The sequence below is a fragment of the Ovis canadensis genome, chromosome 2 (genome assembly GCF_042477335.2).
Source record: "Ovis canadensis isolate MfBH-ARS-UI-01 breed Bighorn chromosome 2, ARS-UI_OviCan_v2, whole genome shotgun sequence".
Classification (NCBI taxonomy): domain Eukaryota; kingdom Metazoa; phylum Chordata; class Mammalia; order Artiodactyla; family Bovidae; genus Ovis; species Ovis canadensis.
In genome coordinates this window covers 12,394,779-12,413,747 of record NC_091246.1, presented here as the reverse complement: position 1 = coordinate 12,413,747, position 18,969 = coordinate 12,394,779, and the positions used below count along the sequence as shown (strand labels likewise).

The 18,969-nt window shown below is 40.4% G+C and overlaps 1 pseudogene; it reads left to right on the top strand.

The window, feature by feature from the left end:
* The first annotated feature begins 17,646 nt into the window (after positions 1–17,646).
* LOC138432542 (small ribosomal subunit protein eS24 pseudogene) lies at positions 17,647–18,168 on the top strand (annotated as a pseudogene).
* Positions 18,169–18,969: the final 801 nt, after the last annotated feature.

Here is an 18,969-nt window from a genome sequence, read left to right as displayed (position 1 = left end):
GCCAGAGATTTCCTCAAATGAAGTTAAATGGAGAAAAAAATCAGACTTGTTTTGCAGTTGAGGGTATTTGATGATACACAACTGTACTGTGTAAAATGTATTAATCTATTTATACATTCTATAGAAGTCTAACCATACAGGAGAGAAACTCATGTGTGATTACTTGGGTTTTATATCATCTTCGCTACAAAATTCACTGATGAATACAGTTGCATGAAATTATATCTGTTCTATAGCTCAGATGTTGTACCACAAGCTATACTGAACTGTTTTATATAGATTGTATTGAGTTGATTATGCAAAACTCTATTTGAAACAAAAAATCCTAAATATAATATTTTCAAAGCAGAAAGAAAAAAGTGTGGATAATATATTTTCTTGCATCCCAAGTTACTCTTTTCCCTTTACCTTTCCCGGTTTGATTTGTCAACAAGTCTTTTGAAACAGCCCTCACATCGATCTCGCTCCACCCAGACTGACTGTCACTGCCTTCATTCACATTCTTATAATTTCTGGCCATCAAACTAAACTTCAAAGGGAGTGAAATACTGTTGGTGGAAATGTAAATTGGTGCAGCCACCGTGGAAAAAAGTATGAAGGTTCCTCAAAAACTAAAATTACAGTTTCCATATGATCCAGCAATCCCACTCCTGGGTATATACCCAGATAAAACTGTAATTCAAAAAGATACACGTACCCCTATGTTAACAGCACTATTCACAATAGAAAAGTCATTGAAACAACATAAATTTTCATCAATAGATGAATTGATAAAGAAGATATATATACATACATGAAATTGTATATTTGAAATGAAATATGTCTATATATAATGGAATATTACTCAGCCACAAAAAGAAGAAATAATGCTATTTGCAGCAACATGAAAGGATCTAGAAATTCTCATACTAAATGGAGTCAGAAAGAGAAAGGCAAATACCATCTGATACCACTTCTATGTGGAATCTAAAATATAAAACAAATGAACATAACTACAAAACAGACTCACAAACACAGAGCATAGACTTGTAATTGCAGAGGGGTGAGGGAAGGAAGGATTGGGAGTTTGGGGTTAGCAGAGGCAAACTAGTACATATAGGCTGGACAAACAACAAGCTCCTACTGAATAGCACAAGAAACTATATTCAATATCTTATGATAAACCATAATGGAAAAGAATATTAAAAGATGTATATAGTGTATGACTGAGTCACTTTGTTACACAGCAGAAATTAACACATGGTAAATTAACTACAATAAATTTGAAAGAAATAAATGAATTTTTTTTTTAAGGGAGTGAAATACTGGGGAATGGCTAAGGAGTAAAGTCACTCGAGTTGAGTCCCACCTCTGCCTAACTGTGTGATCTGACCCAAATCTAAGACTCAACTATTCATGACTAAAGTAAAAGCAGTAATAGTACTCTCCTCACAGGACTGCTACAGAATTAAGTGAAGTAACAGTAAAAAGCGCTTGGTATGGTACATAAATACTCAGAAAATAGGAGGTGTACTGTGATTAATCTTTCAGAATCCATCACCCTACAACATTTTGTCACGCCATCTTTTCTAGAATTCCACTACCCAAGGTTTTCTCATGATGGGATCGCTTATCATTTATATTATGAAAATAGGCCTGATGAATGTTTTCAGACAGGACAGGCCTCTCCTACCCAAGTCTCCTCAATGAAGGGTCCAACACTCCACATTTGAAAACACTGGTCCTAACTACATTTCCCAGGTTCCTACCAAAATCCCTTCTCCCTACTGCCTTCTGCTCCAAGTTCTTTTTCCAAAGCACCAGACTCATCTTATAACCTTTCAGAGGCTTGTTCTGGTTCAGGAGATGAAGCCCAAATGCTTTGACATGGACCACAGCACATGGCCAAGCGCCTCTGCCTCTAAGTTCTCATCTCCAACCTCGAGGCCCAGTGCAGCGCCTGAAAAATGTCAGGAGCTCAGCAAACGTTTGTTTGATGAGAAGAGGACCTGAAAAACTCACACCGCAGACTCAAAGGCTTGCTTCTCATTCATCTGCCTCTATGTGCTCTATTGTTTCCTAGGGCTGCCCTAAGGATGACCACAAATGGGTTCTATCACAGATCTGAGGCCCAGAAGTCTGAGATCAAGGTGTTGGCAGAGCCAAGCTCCCTCTAAAATTTTCTAGGGGAGGATCCCCACCCTTGCCTCTTTTAGCTTCTAGTGGCTCCTGGTGCCTTGGATGTGGCTGCATCACTCCAATCTCTGCCTCCATCTTCACATGGCCTTCTTCCCTGTGTCTCTTCTGTGTTTCGTGTCCCAAATTTCCTTCTCTTTTCTCTTATAAGGTCACTGGACTCAAGACAGTCTAAAACTAGGATGACTTCAACTTGAGGTCATGGACATAATACCTGCAAAGCCCTTATTTCCAAACAAAGTCACATTTGCAAGTACCTGGGATTAAGAGTTGGACATATCTTTCTGAGGAATACAATTCAACCCACTACAACTGTCAAGGGCTAGGGAGGTCAAGGGGTGAGGTGTGACTGGAACACAGACAGCCCTACTCATGCTCAGGAAGGAAATGGGATGTTTCTTTGCAGTTCAGAGATCAAAGCTATGTGAGTACTGAGCACATCATTTGGGAAGAGCCCCTGAACCAGCCCAAGGAAGCAGGGGAGCAATATTTTCTGCCCAGTTATTTTATTGCAGATCTACTTGTTAATGGTTTGGATTTCTGTTTTGAAACTGTAAACTATTAATACGGCAAATTAGAGAAAAGAAAAAAATCACATAGACTCCTTCATTCTCATATCTCTTCCCATTTTTAGGTTTTAGTTTGGGTTTTTTAAAGGAAAATTTAAAATTAAACCTGCATATAGAGTTTATAGGGTTTCCCTGGTGGCTCAGATGGTAAAGAATCTGCCTGCAACACAGGAGACCCAGGTTTAATCCCTGGGTTGGGAAGATCCCTTGGAGAAGGGACTGGCAACCTACTCCAGTATTCTTGCCTGGAGAACCCCATGATCAGAGGAGCCTGGCAGTGTACGTATATGGAGCTGCAAAGAGTTGGACACGGCTGAAGCGACTTAGCCTGATTCTATATATATATCTCCATATATCTCAGTACCATGCTTATAGTAATTTTTCTTGCCTTGTCACTTTGAGAAGTTATTTATTAGCTGGCTGGTGCCTTAGCCTTGATGGCTCTTCATCTTTCCCCTGCTTTCACCATTACCACCACTACTACCACACACACACATATGCGTGCACACATGCACACACACAATCACACACTTCCTATCCCCTGTACTCTTGACATGATCTTATATTAATTTTCGTTAGGTGAACAGTATTTGTATTATCCCCTGCTAAGCCAGGAAGTATGCCACTTTTCGCTTTGCTTTCTATATATTTATCACTAATGCACTTTCAAATTCTTCTCCATTGTCTAAATCTCTTCTCAAAACTATTCTATTAAAGCTTTGCTTGGAGCCCTGACCTGTTTTAATCGGTTCAGTTGCTTCCTGTGCTGACCTGGGATCTCCCCGGGTCTTTGCTGGCAGGAGTCCCTTCACCTCTGTCTCCCTTAGGATCTCCTGTTTCCCAGGTCCTGTGTCTTCCTTTTCATTTGCTTATTCTCTCATTGTGAAGGCGTACCTCTCCCAGGAGGTTCCTGAGAAAGGATGTCAATTCCTCGAGACCCTAAAGGTCTGAAAATATCTTCAGTCTATTAAAAAAATTAACTGATGTCCTTTTAAAACATATGTTTGTTTATTTATTTATTTGGCAGTGCAAGGTCTCCGTGGCAGCATGCAGGATCTTTAATTTTTTTAGTTGTAGCAGGCGGGATCTTTAGTTGTGGCACATGGGGGTCTAGTTCCCTGACCAGGGATTGAACCAGCCCCCTACCTTGCGACCGTGGAGTCTTTTAGCCACTGGACCACCACAGAAATCCCTTAACTGTTGTTCTGACTCAGAATAAAATTCTAGGTGAAAGAGAATTTCCTTTCAGAGTTGGTAAGAAATTTCTCCATTAATTTCTAACTTCCTTAGTTGCTTTTGAAAAATCCAAAATCACTCTCTGCCAACATCTCCCAACCGCTCACCTCTGCCTCCAAGTTCTTTGTCCCCATGGTTCTGTACTTTCATGATGGTCTAAGGACCAACCAGAGACAGGAACCAACCATATTCCAAGATGGAACTTTTAAAGACTTTTTAATAAAGAAACTAGCTACAAGGGCCGTGATGAAAAGAACCAAGGTTCCAGAGAAAATTTAGGGCCAGCAAGGACAGAAAGCTCGTGGCACCCTTTGATGTGAGGGGCTGGGGAAGAAGAAAGGAATATCTATATCAGATTCTGCTGCAAGCAGCAGCTCTAGGCAAAGGACTGCCCAACAGAAACTGCAGCAGCAGCAAGAGTAGCTACTTCTAGGACCACGTCTGATGTTGTCATAGCCAGAGTCATCTGGTGGTCGTGAGAGCAAAGCCACATTTTTGTCCTTACTTAAGTGGTCTCCCCCATGGGTGCTTGATGCTTGCTGACTGTATATTGGTCTCTGGCTTATCAGATATTCCTTCCTATACTTACACATAACAAAAGCCTTCTTTTTGCTGAGGAAGAGGGTGTGCATTAGATTGGACACAGGAAGGAGATGAGTTTGTAGAACTTAGTCCTTGCAATTTAGCTGAATAGTCCAGCTGTCCAGCATGGACAAAGTACTGCTCTTGGCCCACTCCCCCAGGACCCTGGGCGAAAGCCAGTTTGGGTGGGAAAGAAACAGACAACAGGACTTATATCTGGAAGGCCTTAAAGGCCCTTCTAAGTAAGACACAAATGGTCAAGTCAAAAAGGAAAACATCCTTCAAAGGACCCAGGAGGGGCCAAGGTAAGTCCTGATAGAGCCATCTTAAGCCCCTGTCAGAAGATTTTGATACGAGCTAAAGAAAGGCACCCCTTCTGTGGAGACAAGAGAAAAAGATGCTCAGTCTGGGCACATCTAGACCTGTGGGAATATAGCTTGGTGAGCAGAACTGGGCTGGGTACCAGCCTTCATTCTCCCTCTGAGTCAGGCACCTTTGTCAAATAGATAAACTTTACAATTATGTTAAGCAGCTCTGGGTTCTCTTTTAGAGATTAAATATGGCAAATTTATCAGGGTATGGAACATAACACTAGGGCATGGTGATACCGGGAAAAGACAGGCCTATTGTCACTATCCCAGAGCTGACTCAGAGTGAAATAATACATTTTTGGAAGCTAAAAATCCAAAGATAAATGATAACCAACTTGTCAGACTAAGAAAGGTGAATCATACACCAGCAACAGGAAAAGCCAAGATGTCATCAGAATTATACCACAAACAGAACTGCCAGGATACCACCAGAATTCGACCCCGAAGAGGTTGAGACACTGTCTCCCCATTCCCTAAAATGTCATTTACTTTGAAACAAGCTTCACTTACAGTCCCAAGAGTACGGTTCTCCGAGTGAGGCCACCAGAAGCCCAGAAAAGACCCTGGTAGCTCTGAGCAAAGGATACAGGAAGCCCACCATGCCTTTTGCTCCTTTGGATATCTTGAGCAAAGGTAGGATGGAGGAGGACTTTCTGGCAGAACAAAGAGAGAGATGGATCTGTACCCCAACCCCCCTCAAATGGGGCTGCAGAAGCTAAAAACCCTTAGGTGGAAGAGCTTCAAGGCATAGTAATGCCTGGCATCCCTTGTTTCCAGGTTTTCAGAAACACTGGAACATGCTCCATTACACAGGGACTCTGGCCAACCACCAGTTCCTGCCTCATGCTTCCTGCCCCATCTTCCCAGGCCCTGAAAAAACGGTTTTATAAGATGCTCACTTTCCCATTCCAGACAGTTTAGCTCAGCTAGGAATAAAGAACACTTAGAAATGGTAGGTCATAAGACTAGGTTCTGTGGGTGGCTCCCCCATCCACCCCCCCCCCCCCCACCACCATGACATTGCATTTAACTTCTTGTTGCAGCTCCACACGGACACTGGGGAAGTTTTCAAGAACATGAAGGCCTTGACCTTCCCTTGTATTGCAACACTGGAATCTTAGAGACCCATTCGAGAAGAGCATAGGTCAGAACTATTTTCATAATGATACTAAGATATCTTGCCTTTTTCACTGCACTGACATTTAAACTAATGTTACACAAGCAATGGTAGATAAAACTGCTGGCCTCAATCAAGGCCGGGACACCAGAAAGCCCAAGTGGATTAGTATTCAATGTATTCTTAACTGCCACACAATCACAAGGTAGAAAAGCCAGATTCACTCTAAAATACCTTTGATGAAGCAGTAAGAAATATTAATGTTATTAATTCTTGATTCTTTATAATACTTTGGGTAATGAATTTGGCAGTATGTGTCAAGTCTGATGAATTCCAAGGTAATGGATTTGTCTCCAAGAAAAGCACTTGTGAAATTTTGCACTTCAAGGAGAGCTAGCTACTTTTATTTTCTCCATGAATCATGATTTTCACTTCAAAGAATAGCTGAAAGACAAATATTCTTATTCAGATTTGGGTGTTTGACAGACATCTTTGTGAAAATTTAAAAAGCAAATCAAGAAAAACAACTGACAGTATTTGTTGCCAATTATAAATTTTGAGCTTTGAAGCAAAAATTACAATTTTGGAAAATTTGTACCTGTACCTTGAACTTTACAGCTTCCCAGTACTTAAAGACTTTTGACTATTTTTAAGTTACTACCATTTTTTTTCTGAGATTGGTGTTGATGTGAACAGCTGGGATGTTTTGATGTTGTTTAATAAAATGTGTCAACATTTGAAAGGTCTACGCAACTCAGTGAGGCAATATTGTGAGGTCATGAACGGATAAAAGATCTATTTAAACTGCAAAACAGACCAGTCGATTCTTCATGTACCCGAGTATGAAAGTCGCTTGATAAAGTTTCAGACTTCACATTGCAACTAACTTTTAAGAAACTATCAATTATATTTGTTGTAGTATCAAAGAAGAATAAAAATTTTTTAAATGACTACTAGAATACTCCTTCCTTTCCCAGCTACTATCTGCGTGAGGCTGGTTCTTCCTCACAGACTGCAAGCAAGAGTCTGTCCCAGCAGAGTTCATGCAGAAGCATATGTGAGAACCCAGCTGTTTTCTTTAAGTCAAACATTAGGTGATTTGAAAAATGTAAAACAATTCCCCTCTTCTCACTGACTTTTTGTCTAGGAAAATAAAATATTTTAATAAAATATGTTCTTATATTAACATATACCAGTTTTATTATAATTATTTTAAATGAATTAATATCTAGCTTAAATTTTTCAATATGGCTAGTTTTCATTAAAATGTACTTCTATGTTAATTGTAATATTATGTTACTATATAATAGGTTTATTATAGTTAGTTTTAAATGATGATAAATAATTAATACAATTTTTCTTAGTTCTACTTTTTAAATACAGTAAATCTGCTCATAGAAACAAAAGCTAGTTGGGATTCCTCAATACTTTTTTCAGAGTCTGAAGAAGTCCTAAGACCAAAAAGTTTGAGAAAATCCTGCCCTAGGGAATGACCCGAGGCAGCGTGATTGAGGCTAACTCATGGGACAAGTTTGTGGAAAAGAGCAGAGAAGAAATAAAGGTGACTTTCCTAAACAAAGTCAATTTAGAAGTTGCTATTCCTGCTCACATCCTATTGATCAACACTCCGTCTCACGGCCATACCCAGCTGCCAGGGAGGCTGGGAAACTTGGTCTCCTGGGCAGCTGCAAGGGAAGAATTAGAAATCACTGCCTGACTCCCAAATCTAGACTTTGTTGGCATTCAAAATAGAATTCTCTCAGTTGGTTTAAAGGCAGTTGTGTTACAGTGACCAGCACTGCATGTGAGCTGAGGCTCACATGGACAACGTTTGGGCAATACAGGAGCTATCAGTTTGCAATACTGTGATTCAACTGACTCAGCTGAAGTTGGGTTCGAATGCGGCATTTATAATGTGCATGAGGTTATATGTCCACTCAGAGGTTGTCGTGTGTGACACCTGGACCTGAGTGCTGGCCACACTGACAAGGACAAGTAGATATAAGCGCTGCCACTGTACAGTTAAAACCACTCAGGCTCCCATGATCCACTGGGCCTCATGTAAAAAATGATATAATAGTAATAATAATATGATGATGATAATAGCAGCAAGGAAATGTGAGTGGAGAAGGGACCCCCACCACAGATTTCAATGTATCTCCCACCAAATAAGAGACTAGCTGCTTGGGAAGATCATCCAGACAGAGGACAGGTGCCGTCCTTGAGAGAAAACTCTTCCTCTCCTGTTCATCCAAGATGACCTCCTAACAGCAGCATATTGGACCAGCCCCCAGAGCCCCAAGTGGGAGCAGAGTGGCCTTCTCTGGGCCCAAAGCTCCACAGGTAGGACAAGATATCATGAGATCATGAGCCCAGCCTATGTGGTTAACACCAGACAGCTGACCACCAATCTTGGCAGTGACCCAGCAGATCCCCAGTGTTCAGTTCACTTCTTTTCATCTTAGTTTCTAGGTCTTTAAAATGCAGGAAAAAAAATGTGTTCCATTCATAGGGTTAGTCAAAAAATCAAACAAGATACAATCTGAAACACAGCGCATCTAAAAGGAAAAACACCAAGTGTGACTGGCCAGTTGTCATGGATATTATCTCTGCTTGTCACAGGTGAGAGGTCATTAGGTCACTTACAATATCCTGTGCTCATATGTCCTCTTCCTCATCATCCAAACTTTTTTTAATGTTTAATTATGGTAAAATACACAAAACATAAAATTTGCCTTCTTAACCATTTTCAGGTGAACAATTTGGCGGTATTAAATTAAGCATATTCACATTGTTGTGCAACCAATCTCCAGAACCTTTTTATCTTGCCAAAATGAAATACTACCCATTAAACTAAAACTCTCCATTCCTCTCAGAATTTGTTTTGAAGAAATCCTTTCTCTCATGCTTCCAGAGCCAGGATCAGCTAAATCTGGTGTGTCATGCAGGGGAGCCCCAGGACTTTTCTTCACCTTCCCATAAGTCACTCATGAACATGAGTTATGTTGAGCTGACCATTAGACAGATTCTTAGCAACGCTTTGAATCTAAATAAACAAAAAAATATGTTATTATTCTCGAAGATCTCATCACAGTATATTTTACTAGTGTGTCAATAGTAATCAAGTGTGACTCAATGGTTATAAATGATACAATTAAAGTCTACACAAGGTATAGAGAGAGCACAAAAGAAGAAGTCATCAGTGTCAGGGAGAGGAATGCACAGGAAAATGGTGAGGAATGTTATTAAAGATTTCATAGAGGAGAAGTTTCTTAAGTTTGGGATTTTCAGACTGAAGAGGCAGGAATTCATCAGAGAAAACAGTGAAGAAGTTTTGAGATACAAACAGTTCAGTTTAATACAAATTATTCTTTGTCTAACATTTTCTCCAGAGAAGGCAATGGCACCCCACTCCAGTACTCTTGCCTGGAAAATCCCATGGGCGGAGGAGCCTGGTAGGCTGCAGTCCATGGGGTCGAAAATAGTTGGACATGACTGAGTGACTTCACTTTCACTTTTCACTTTCATGCATTGGAAAAGGAAATGGCAACCCACTCCAGTGTTCTTGCCTGGAGAATCCCAGGGACGGGGGAGCCTGGTGGGCTGCCGTGTATGGGGTCGCACAGAGTCGGACACTACTGAAGCAATTTAGCAGTAGCAGCAACATTTTCTCATCAATTGTCTAATTCACCAAGGAGATTTGAAATGATATTTTCACAGGCAGGAAGTTTAATAGACTTGGGGAGGGTGGTTATGACAATGACAGACCAATGAAGGAAATGATTTTTGCAGAAAGACATGGAAATTCCATCTCCGTATCTGACCCCTATCTCTATGGGATATGCACACATTCTTCTAGGGACCAATATTCAGAATGAATATAAAAATTATTTGTAAAATTTGGGTTAAAAATTTCCTCCTCTTATGATATCTTTTCTTTGTGTCTGTCTCTTGATCTAAAGTTTGAAAATCAGTAATTCTTTTTCTGACATATTTTTAGTTTTCATGTTTGATTTTTTCAGTTCTGTTTATATTGCTAAAAAAGCCTACCAATTGTGCTGGAAGCAGTTTTTTTTTGTTTGTTTTTTGCTTTTAAAAAACTGTTCTTTTGTTGTTCAATGCCATTAAAAAAAATCAGTCTTGGAGGCGATCCTAAGATGGCGGAGGAATAGGACGAGGAGACCACTTTCTCCCCCACAAATTAATCAAAAGAACATTTAAACACTGAGTGAATTCCACAAAACAACTTCTGAATGCCGACAGAGGACATCAGGCACCAAGATAAGCAGCCCATTGTCTTCGAAAAGAGGTAGGAAAAAACATAAAAGACAAAGAGACAAAAGAGGTAGGGACCGAAGCTCCGTCCTGGGAAAGGAGTCTTAAAAAGAGAGAAGTTTCCAAACACTAGGAAACACTCTCACTGCCGAGTCTGTGGCGAGCCTTGGAAGCGCAGAGGGCAACATAACAGGGAGGAAAAATAAATAAATAATTAAAACCCACAGATTACGAGCCCAACGGTAACTCCCCCAGCGGAGAAGCAGCGTAGATGCCTGCATCTGCCACTAGCAAGCAGGGGCTGGGCAGGGAGGTGCGGGCTGCATTGCTTAGAGTAAGGATTGGGACTGAATGCCCCAAGTGTAATCAGAGTGAACCAACTCGGGCTAGCAAACCAGACTATGGGATAGCTACCACGCGAAAAGCTCTAACCTAAGACACCCCCAAGACCATGCACAGAACAAAGGACAGAACAGAATTAGCTGGCTGCAGACCATACCCCTCCGGTAACAGGCAGCCAGAGCCGGAAGGGCCGGAAGGGGGCAATCACAGACCCAAAGAGACATTATCTACCAAACTGCAAGCAGGCTCCTTTGCTAAGACCTCTTGGGGTTCTGGACAATCATCATCCGCCTGAGAAGGTGCTCCAGTTGTACACCCAGAAAACCGAGCAGCAGGGACGGGAGAGGTGATAAGTCGCAGTGACCGTGCTCGCCAAACACCTCATCACCTGAGCTGCTCGGACCTGGGAAGGGCACAAAAAGCAGGCCATCCGAGTCTGTCCCTCTGAGGACTACCTGAGTGCCTGAACCTGAGCAGCTTAGACCTGGGCAGTGCATGCACCCCAGGGCTGGTGTCGGACGGTTCCCGGCAGGGCAACCTAGAGCCTGAGTTGTGTGGACAGGGAGTGCGCACACGCCATGCGTGGGGGCAGGCCCAGTGTGGTTGAGACACTGCAAGCACACGCCTGTGTTATTTGTTTGCAGTGTCCCTCCCTCCTCACAGCGCGACTGAACAAGCGAGCCTAAAAAAAGTGTCCACCATCCGCCTTGTGTCAGGGTGGGAATCAGACACTGAAGACACCAGCAAACAGAAGAAGCTAAAACAGAGGGAACCGCCTTGGAAGTGACAGGTGCAATAGATTAAAACCCTGTAGTTAGCACCGACTACATAGGGAGGGGCCTATAGATCTTGAGAAATATAAGCCGGACCAAGGAACTATCCAAAAATGAACTGACTCCACACTGCCCACAACACCAGAGGAAGTCCTAGATATATTTTGACTATTTTTATGATCATTCTTTTTTTTAACTTAAAAAAAATTTTCAAGTCTTCTATTTCTTCTTTAATTTCCATTTTTATAACCTACTATTACTTTTCAAAAAAAAGACCCTATTTTTTAAAGCAAACTTCATATATATACATATTTTAAATAATTTTTGTGACTTTTTTTCTTCTTTTCTTTAATATTGTATTTTTGAAGATCCAACCTCTACTCTAGATTTTTCATCTTTGCTTTTTGGTATTTGTTATCAATTTTGTACCTTTAAAAACCCAATCTTCAGTACCCATTTTTACTTGGGAGCAAGATTACTGGCTTGACTTCTCTCTCCTCCTTTGGACTCTCCTTTTTCTCCACCAGGTCGCCTCTGTCTCCTCCCTCCCCCTTCTCTTCTCTACCCAACTCTGTGAATCTTTGTGTGTTCCAGACGGTGAGGAGAACACTTAGGGAACTTATTACTGGCTGGATCTGTCTCTCTCCTTTTCATTCCCCCCTTTTATCTTCCTGGTCACCTCTGTCTCCTTGCTCCCTCTTCCCTTCTCTGTATAACTCCGTGAACATCTCTGAGCGGTCCAGACTATGCAGGACTGCTATAAGGAAGTGATTACTAGCTAGCTTGCTCTCTCCTCTTTTGATTCCACTAACTCCCTCCTCCCTCTTCTCTTCTCCATGTAACTCTGTGAACCTCTCTGGGTGTCCCGCACTGTGGAGAAACTTTTCATCTTTATCCTAGATGTTTTTGTCAGCGATGCTGTATAGAAGGAGAAGTCTTCAGACTACTGTAAAAATAAGACTGAAAACCAGAAACAGAAGGCTTAAGTCCAAATCCTGAGAACACCAGATAATTCCTGACTCCAGGGAACATTAATCAATAGAAGCTCATCAAACGCCTCCATCAGTTCAGTTCAGTTCAGTCACTCAGTCGTGTCCAAATCTTTGCGACCCCATGAATCGCAGCACGCCAGGCCTCCCTGTTCATCACCATCTCCCAGAGTTCACTCAGACTCACGTCCATCGAGTCCGTGATGCCATCCAGCCATCTCATCCTCTGTCATCCCCTTGTCCTCCTGCCCCCAATCCCTCCCAGCATCAGAGTCTTTTCCAGTGAGTCAACTCTTCTCATGAGGTGGCCAAAGTACTGGAGTTTCAGCTTTAGCATCATTCCTTCCAAAGAAATCCCAGGGTTGATCTCCTTCAGAATGGACTGGTTGGATAGACAGAGTGCCTGATGAACTATGGACAGAGGTTCATGACATTGTGCAGGAGACAGGGATCAAGACCACCCACATGGAAAAGAAATGCAAAAATGCATAATGGATGTCTGGGAAGGCCTTACAAATAGCTGTGAAGAGAAGAGAGGCAAAAAGCAAAGGAGAAAAGGAAAGATATAGGCATCTAAATGCAGAGTTCCAAAGAATAGCAAGAAGAGATAAGAAAGACTTCTTCAGAGATCAATGCAAGGAAATAGTGGAAAACAACAGGTTGGGAAAGACTAGAGATCTCGTCAAGAAAATCAGAGATACCAAGGGAACATTTCATGCAAAGATGGGCTCAATAAAGGACAGAAATGGAATGGATCTAACAGAAGCAGAAGATATTAAGAAGAGATGGCAAGAATATACGGAAGAACTGTACAAAAAAGATCTTCACAACCCAGATAATCATGATGATGTGATCACTAATCCAGAACCAGACATCCTGGAATGTGAAGTCAAGTGGGCCTTAGAAAGCATCGCTACGAACAAAGCTAGTGGAGGTGATGGAATTCCAATTGAGCTGTTTCAAATCCTGAAAGATGATGCTGTGAAAGTGCTGCACGCAATATGCCAGCAAATTTGGAAAACTCAGCAGTGGCCACAGGACTGGAAAAGGTCAGTTTTCATTCTAATTCCAAAGAAAGGCAATGCAAAAGAATGCTCAAACGCCTCCATACCTACACTGAAACCAAGCACCACCCAAGGGCCAACAAATTCCAGAGCAAGGCATACCATGCAAATTCTCCAGCAACACAGGAACACAGTCCTGAGCTTCAATATACAGGCTGCCCAAAGTTACTCCAAAACCACTGACATCCCATAACTCGTTACTGGACACTTCATTGCACTCCGGAGAGAAGAAATCCAGCTCCACCCACCAGAACACCGACACAAGCTTCCCTAACCAGGAAACCTTGACAAGCCACTGATACAACCACACCCACAGTGAGGAAACTCCATAATAAAGAGAACTCCACAAACTGCCAGAATACAGAAAGGCCACCCCAAACGCAGCAATATAAACAAGATGAAGAGACAGAGGAATGCCCAGCAAGTAAAGGAACAGGATAAATGCCCACCAAACCAAACCAAAGAGGAAGAGATAGGGAACCTACCTGAATCTACCTGATAAAGAATAATGATAGTGAAAATGATCCAAAATCTTGAAATCAAAATGGAATCACAGATAAATAGTCTGGAGACAAGGATTGAGAAGATGCAAGAAAGGTTTAACAAGGACCTAGAAGATATAAAAAAGAGTCAATATATAATGAATAATGCAATAAATGAGATCAAAAACACCCTGGAGGCCACAAATAGTAGAATAATGGAGGCAGAAGATAGGATTAGTGAAGTGGAAGATAGAACAGGTAGAAATAAATGAATCAGAGAGGAAAAAAGAAAAATGACTTAAAAGAAATGAGGACAATCTCAGAAACCTCCAGGACAGTATTAAACGCTCCAACATTCGAATCATAGGAGTCCCAGAAGAAGACAAAAAGAAAGACCATGAGAAAATACTTGAGGAGATAATAGTTGAAAACTTCCCTAAAATGGGGAAGGAAATAATCACCCAAGTCCAAGAAACCCAGAGTCCCAAACAGGATAAACCCAAGGCAAAACACCCCAAGACACATATTAATCAAATTAACAAAGATCAAACACAAAGAACAAATAGTAAAAGCAGCAAGGGAAAAACAACAAATAACACACAAGGGGATTCCCATAAGGATAACAGCTGATCTTTCAATAGGAACTCTTCAAGCCAGGAGGGATTGGCAAGACATACTTAAAGTGATGAAAAAAAAAAAATCTACAGCCCAGATTACTGTACCCAGCAAGGATCTCATTCAAATATGAAGGAGAGATCAAAAGCTTTACAGAGAAGCAAAAGCTGAGAGAATTCAGCACCACCAAACCAGCTCTCCAACAAATGCTAAAGGATATTCTCTAGACAGGAAACACAAAAAGGGTGTATAAACTCAAACTCAAAACAATAAAGTAAATGGCAACATGATCATACTTATCAATAATTACCTTAAACGTAAATGGATTGAATGCCCCAACCAAAAGACAAACACTGGCTGAATGGATACAAAAACAAGACCCCTATATATGTTGTCTACAAGAGATCCACCTCAAAACAAGGGACACATACAGACTGAAAGTGAAGGGCTGGAAAAAGATATTCCATGCAAATAGAGACCAAAAGAAAGCAGGACTAGCTATACTCATATCAGATAAAATAGACTTTAAAACAAAGGCTGTGAAAAGAGACAAAGAAGGACAATACATAATGATCAAAGGATCAATCCAAGAAGAAGATATAACAATTATAAATATATATGCACCCAATATAGGAGCACCGCAATATGTAAGACAAATGCTAACAAGCATGAAAGGGGAAATTAACAATAACACAATAATAGTGGGAGACTTTAATACCCCACTAACACCTATGGATAGATCAACTAAACAGAAAATTAACAAAGAAACACAAACTTTAAATGATACAATAGACCAGTTAGACCTAATTGATATCTATAGGACATTTCACCCCAAAACAATGAATTTCACCTTTTTCTCAAGCGCACACAGAACCTTCTCCAGGATCGATCACATTCTGGGCCATAAATTTAGCCTTGGTAAATTCAAAAAAACTGAAATTCCAAGCATCTTTTCTGACCATAATGCAGTAAGATTAGATCTCAATTATAGGAGAAAAACTATTAAAAATTCCAACATATGGAGGCTGAACAACACGCTTCTGAATAACCAACAAATCACAGAAGAAATCAAAAAAGAAATCAAAATATGCATAAAACGAATGAAAATGAAAACACAACAACCCAAACCTGTGGGACACTGTAAACGCAGTGCTAAGGGGAAAGTTCATAGCAATACAGGCATATCTCAAAAAACAAGAAAAAAGTCAAATAAATAACCTAACTCTACACCTAAAGCAACTAGAAAAGGAAGAAATGGAGAACCCCAGGGTTAGCAGAAGGAAAGAAATCTTAAAAATTAGGGCAGAAATAAATGCAAAAGAAACAAAAGAGACCATAGCAAAAATCAACAAAGCCAAAAGCTGGTTCTTTGAAAGGATAAATAAAATTGACAAACCATTAGCCAGACTCATCAAGAAACAAAGAGAGAAAAATCAAATCAATAAAATTAGAAATTAAAATGGACAGATCACAACAGACAACACAGAAATACAAATGACCATGAGAGACTACTATCAGCAATTATATGCCAATAAAATGGACAACGGTAGAAGAAATGGACAAATTCTTAGTAAAGGACAACTTTCCATAACTGAACCAGGAAGAATAGAAAATCTTAACAGACCCATCTTAACAAGCACGGAAATTGAAACTGTAATCAGAAATCTTCCAGCAAACAAAAGCCCAGGTCCAGACGGCTTCACAGCTGAATTCTACCAAAAATTTTGAGAAAGCTAACACTTATCCTACTCAAACTCTTCCAGAAAATTGCAGAGGAAGGTAACTTCCAAACTCATTCTATGAGGCCACCATCACCCTAATACCAAAACCTGACAAAGATGCCACAAAAAAAGAAAACTACAGGCCAATATCACTGATGAACATAGATGCAAAAATCCTCAACAAAATTCTAGCAATCAGAATCCAACAACACATTAAAAAGATCATACACCATGACCAAGAGGGCTTTATCCCAGGGATACAAGGATTCTTCAATATCTGCAAATCAATCAATGTAATTCACCACATTAACAAATTGAAAAATAAAAGCTATATGATTATCTCAATAGATGCAGAGAAAGCCTTTGACAAAATTCAACATCCATTTATGATAAAAACTCTCCAGAAGGCAGGAACAGAAGGAACGTACCTCAACATAATAAAAGCTATATATGACAAACCCACAGCAAACATTATCCTCAATGGTGAAAAATTGAAAGCATTTCCCCTGAAGTCAGGAAGAAGACAAGGGTGCCCACTTTCACCACTACTATTCAACATAGTTCTGGAAGTTTTGGCCACAGCAATCAGAGCAGAAAAAGAAATAAAAGGAATCCAGATAGGAAAAGAAGAAGTAAAACTCTCACTGTTTGCAGATGACATGATCCTCTACATAGAAAACCCTAAAGACTCCACCAGAAAATTACTAGAGCTAATCAATGAATATAGTAAAGTTGCAGGATATAAAATCAACACACAGAAATCCCTTGCATTCCTATACACTAATAATGAGAAAGTAGAAACAGAAATTAAGGAAACAATTCCATTCACCATTGCAACGAAAAGAATAAAATACTTAGGAATATATCTACCTAAAGAAACTAAAGACCTATATATAGAAAACTATAAAACACTGGTGAAAGAAATCAAAGAGGACATTAATAGATGGAGAAATATACCATGTTCATGGATCGGAAGAATCAATATAGTGAAAATGAGTATACTACCCAAAGTAATCTACAGATTCAGTACAATCCCTATCAAGCTACCAGTGGTATTTTTCACAGAGCTAGAACAAATAATTTCAAGATTTGTATGGAAATACAAAAAACCTCAAATAGCCAAAGCAATCTTGAGAAAGAAGAATGGAACTGGAGGAATCAACCTGCCTGACTTCAGGCTCTACTACAAAGCCACAGTCATCAAGACAGTATGGTACTGGCACAAAGACAGAAATATAGATCAATGGAACAAAATAGAAAGCCCAGAGATAAATCCACACACCTATGGACACTTTATCTTCAACAAACGAGATAAGAATATACAATGCCCTTTTCCTCCCTGGCTGCTTGAAGATCAGCCGCCATCATGAACGACACAGTAACTATCCGGACTAGGAAGTTCATGACCAACCGACTGCTTCAGCAGAAACAAATGGTCATCGATGTTCTTCACCCTGGAAAGGCAACAGTACCTAAAACAGAAATTCGGGAAAAACTGGCCAAAATGTACAAGACCACACCAGATGTCATCTTTGTATTTGGATTCAGAACTCATTTTGGTGGTGGCAAGACAACTGGCTTCGGCATGATTTACGATTCCTTGGATTACGCGAAGAAGAATGAGCCCAAACATAGGCTTGCAAGACATGGCCTGTATGAGAAGAAAAAGACCTCAAGAAAACAGCGAAAGGAACGCAAGAACAGAATGAAGAAAGTCAGGGGGACTGCAAAGGCCAACGTTGGTGCTGGCAAAAAGAAGGAGTAAAGATTCTGCAGTGACTGTATCTGTGGTGATTGTGCAGATTTTTCATGAAAGAGAAAATAAACTAAGACCTTTTACAAAAAAAAAAAAAAGAATATACAATGGATTAATGACAATCTCTTTAACAAGTGGTGCTGGGACAACTGGTCAACCACTTGTAAAAGAATGGAACTAGAACACTTTCTAACACCATACACAAAAATAAACTCAAAATGGATTAAAGATCTAAATGTAAGACCAGAAACTATAAAACTCCTAGAGGAGAACATAGGCAAAACACTCTCCAACATAAATCACATCAGGATCCTCTAGGACCCACCTCCCAGAATGTTGGAAATAAAAGCAAAAATAAACAAATGGGACCTAATTAAAATTAAAAGCTTCTGCACAACAAAGGAAACTATAAGCAAGGTGAAAAGACAGCCTTCAGAATGGGAGAAAATAATAGCAAATGAAGCAACTGACAAACAACTAATCTCAAAAATATACAAGCAACTCCTGCAGCTCAATTCCAGAAAAATAAACGACCCAATTTAAAAATGGGCCAAAGAACTAAATAGACATTTCTCCAAAGAAGGCATACAGATGGCTAACAAACACATGAAAAGATGCTCAACATCATTCATTATCAGAGAAATGCAAATCAAAACCACAATGAGGTATCATTTTATGCCAGTCAGAATGGCTGTGATCCAAAAGTCTGCTGCTGCTGCTGCTGCTAAGTCACTTCAGTCATGTCCGACTCTGTGTGACCCCATAGACGGCAGCCACCAGGCTTCCCCATCCCTGGGATTCTCCAATCTACAAGCAATAAATGCTGGAGAGGGTGTGGAGAAAAGGGCACCCTCTTACACTGTGGGAATGCAAACTAGTACAGCCACTATGGAGAACAGTGT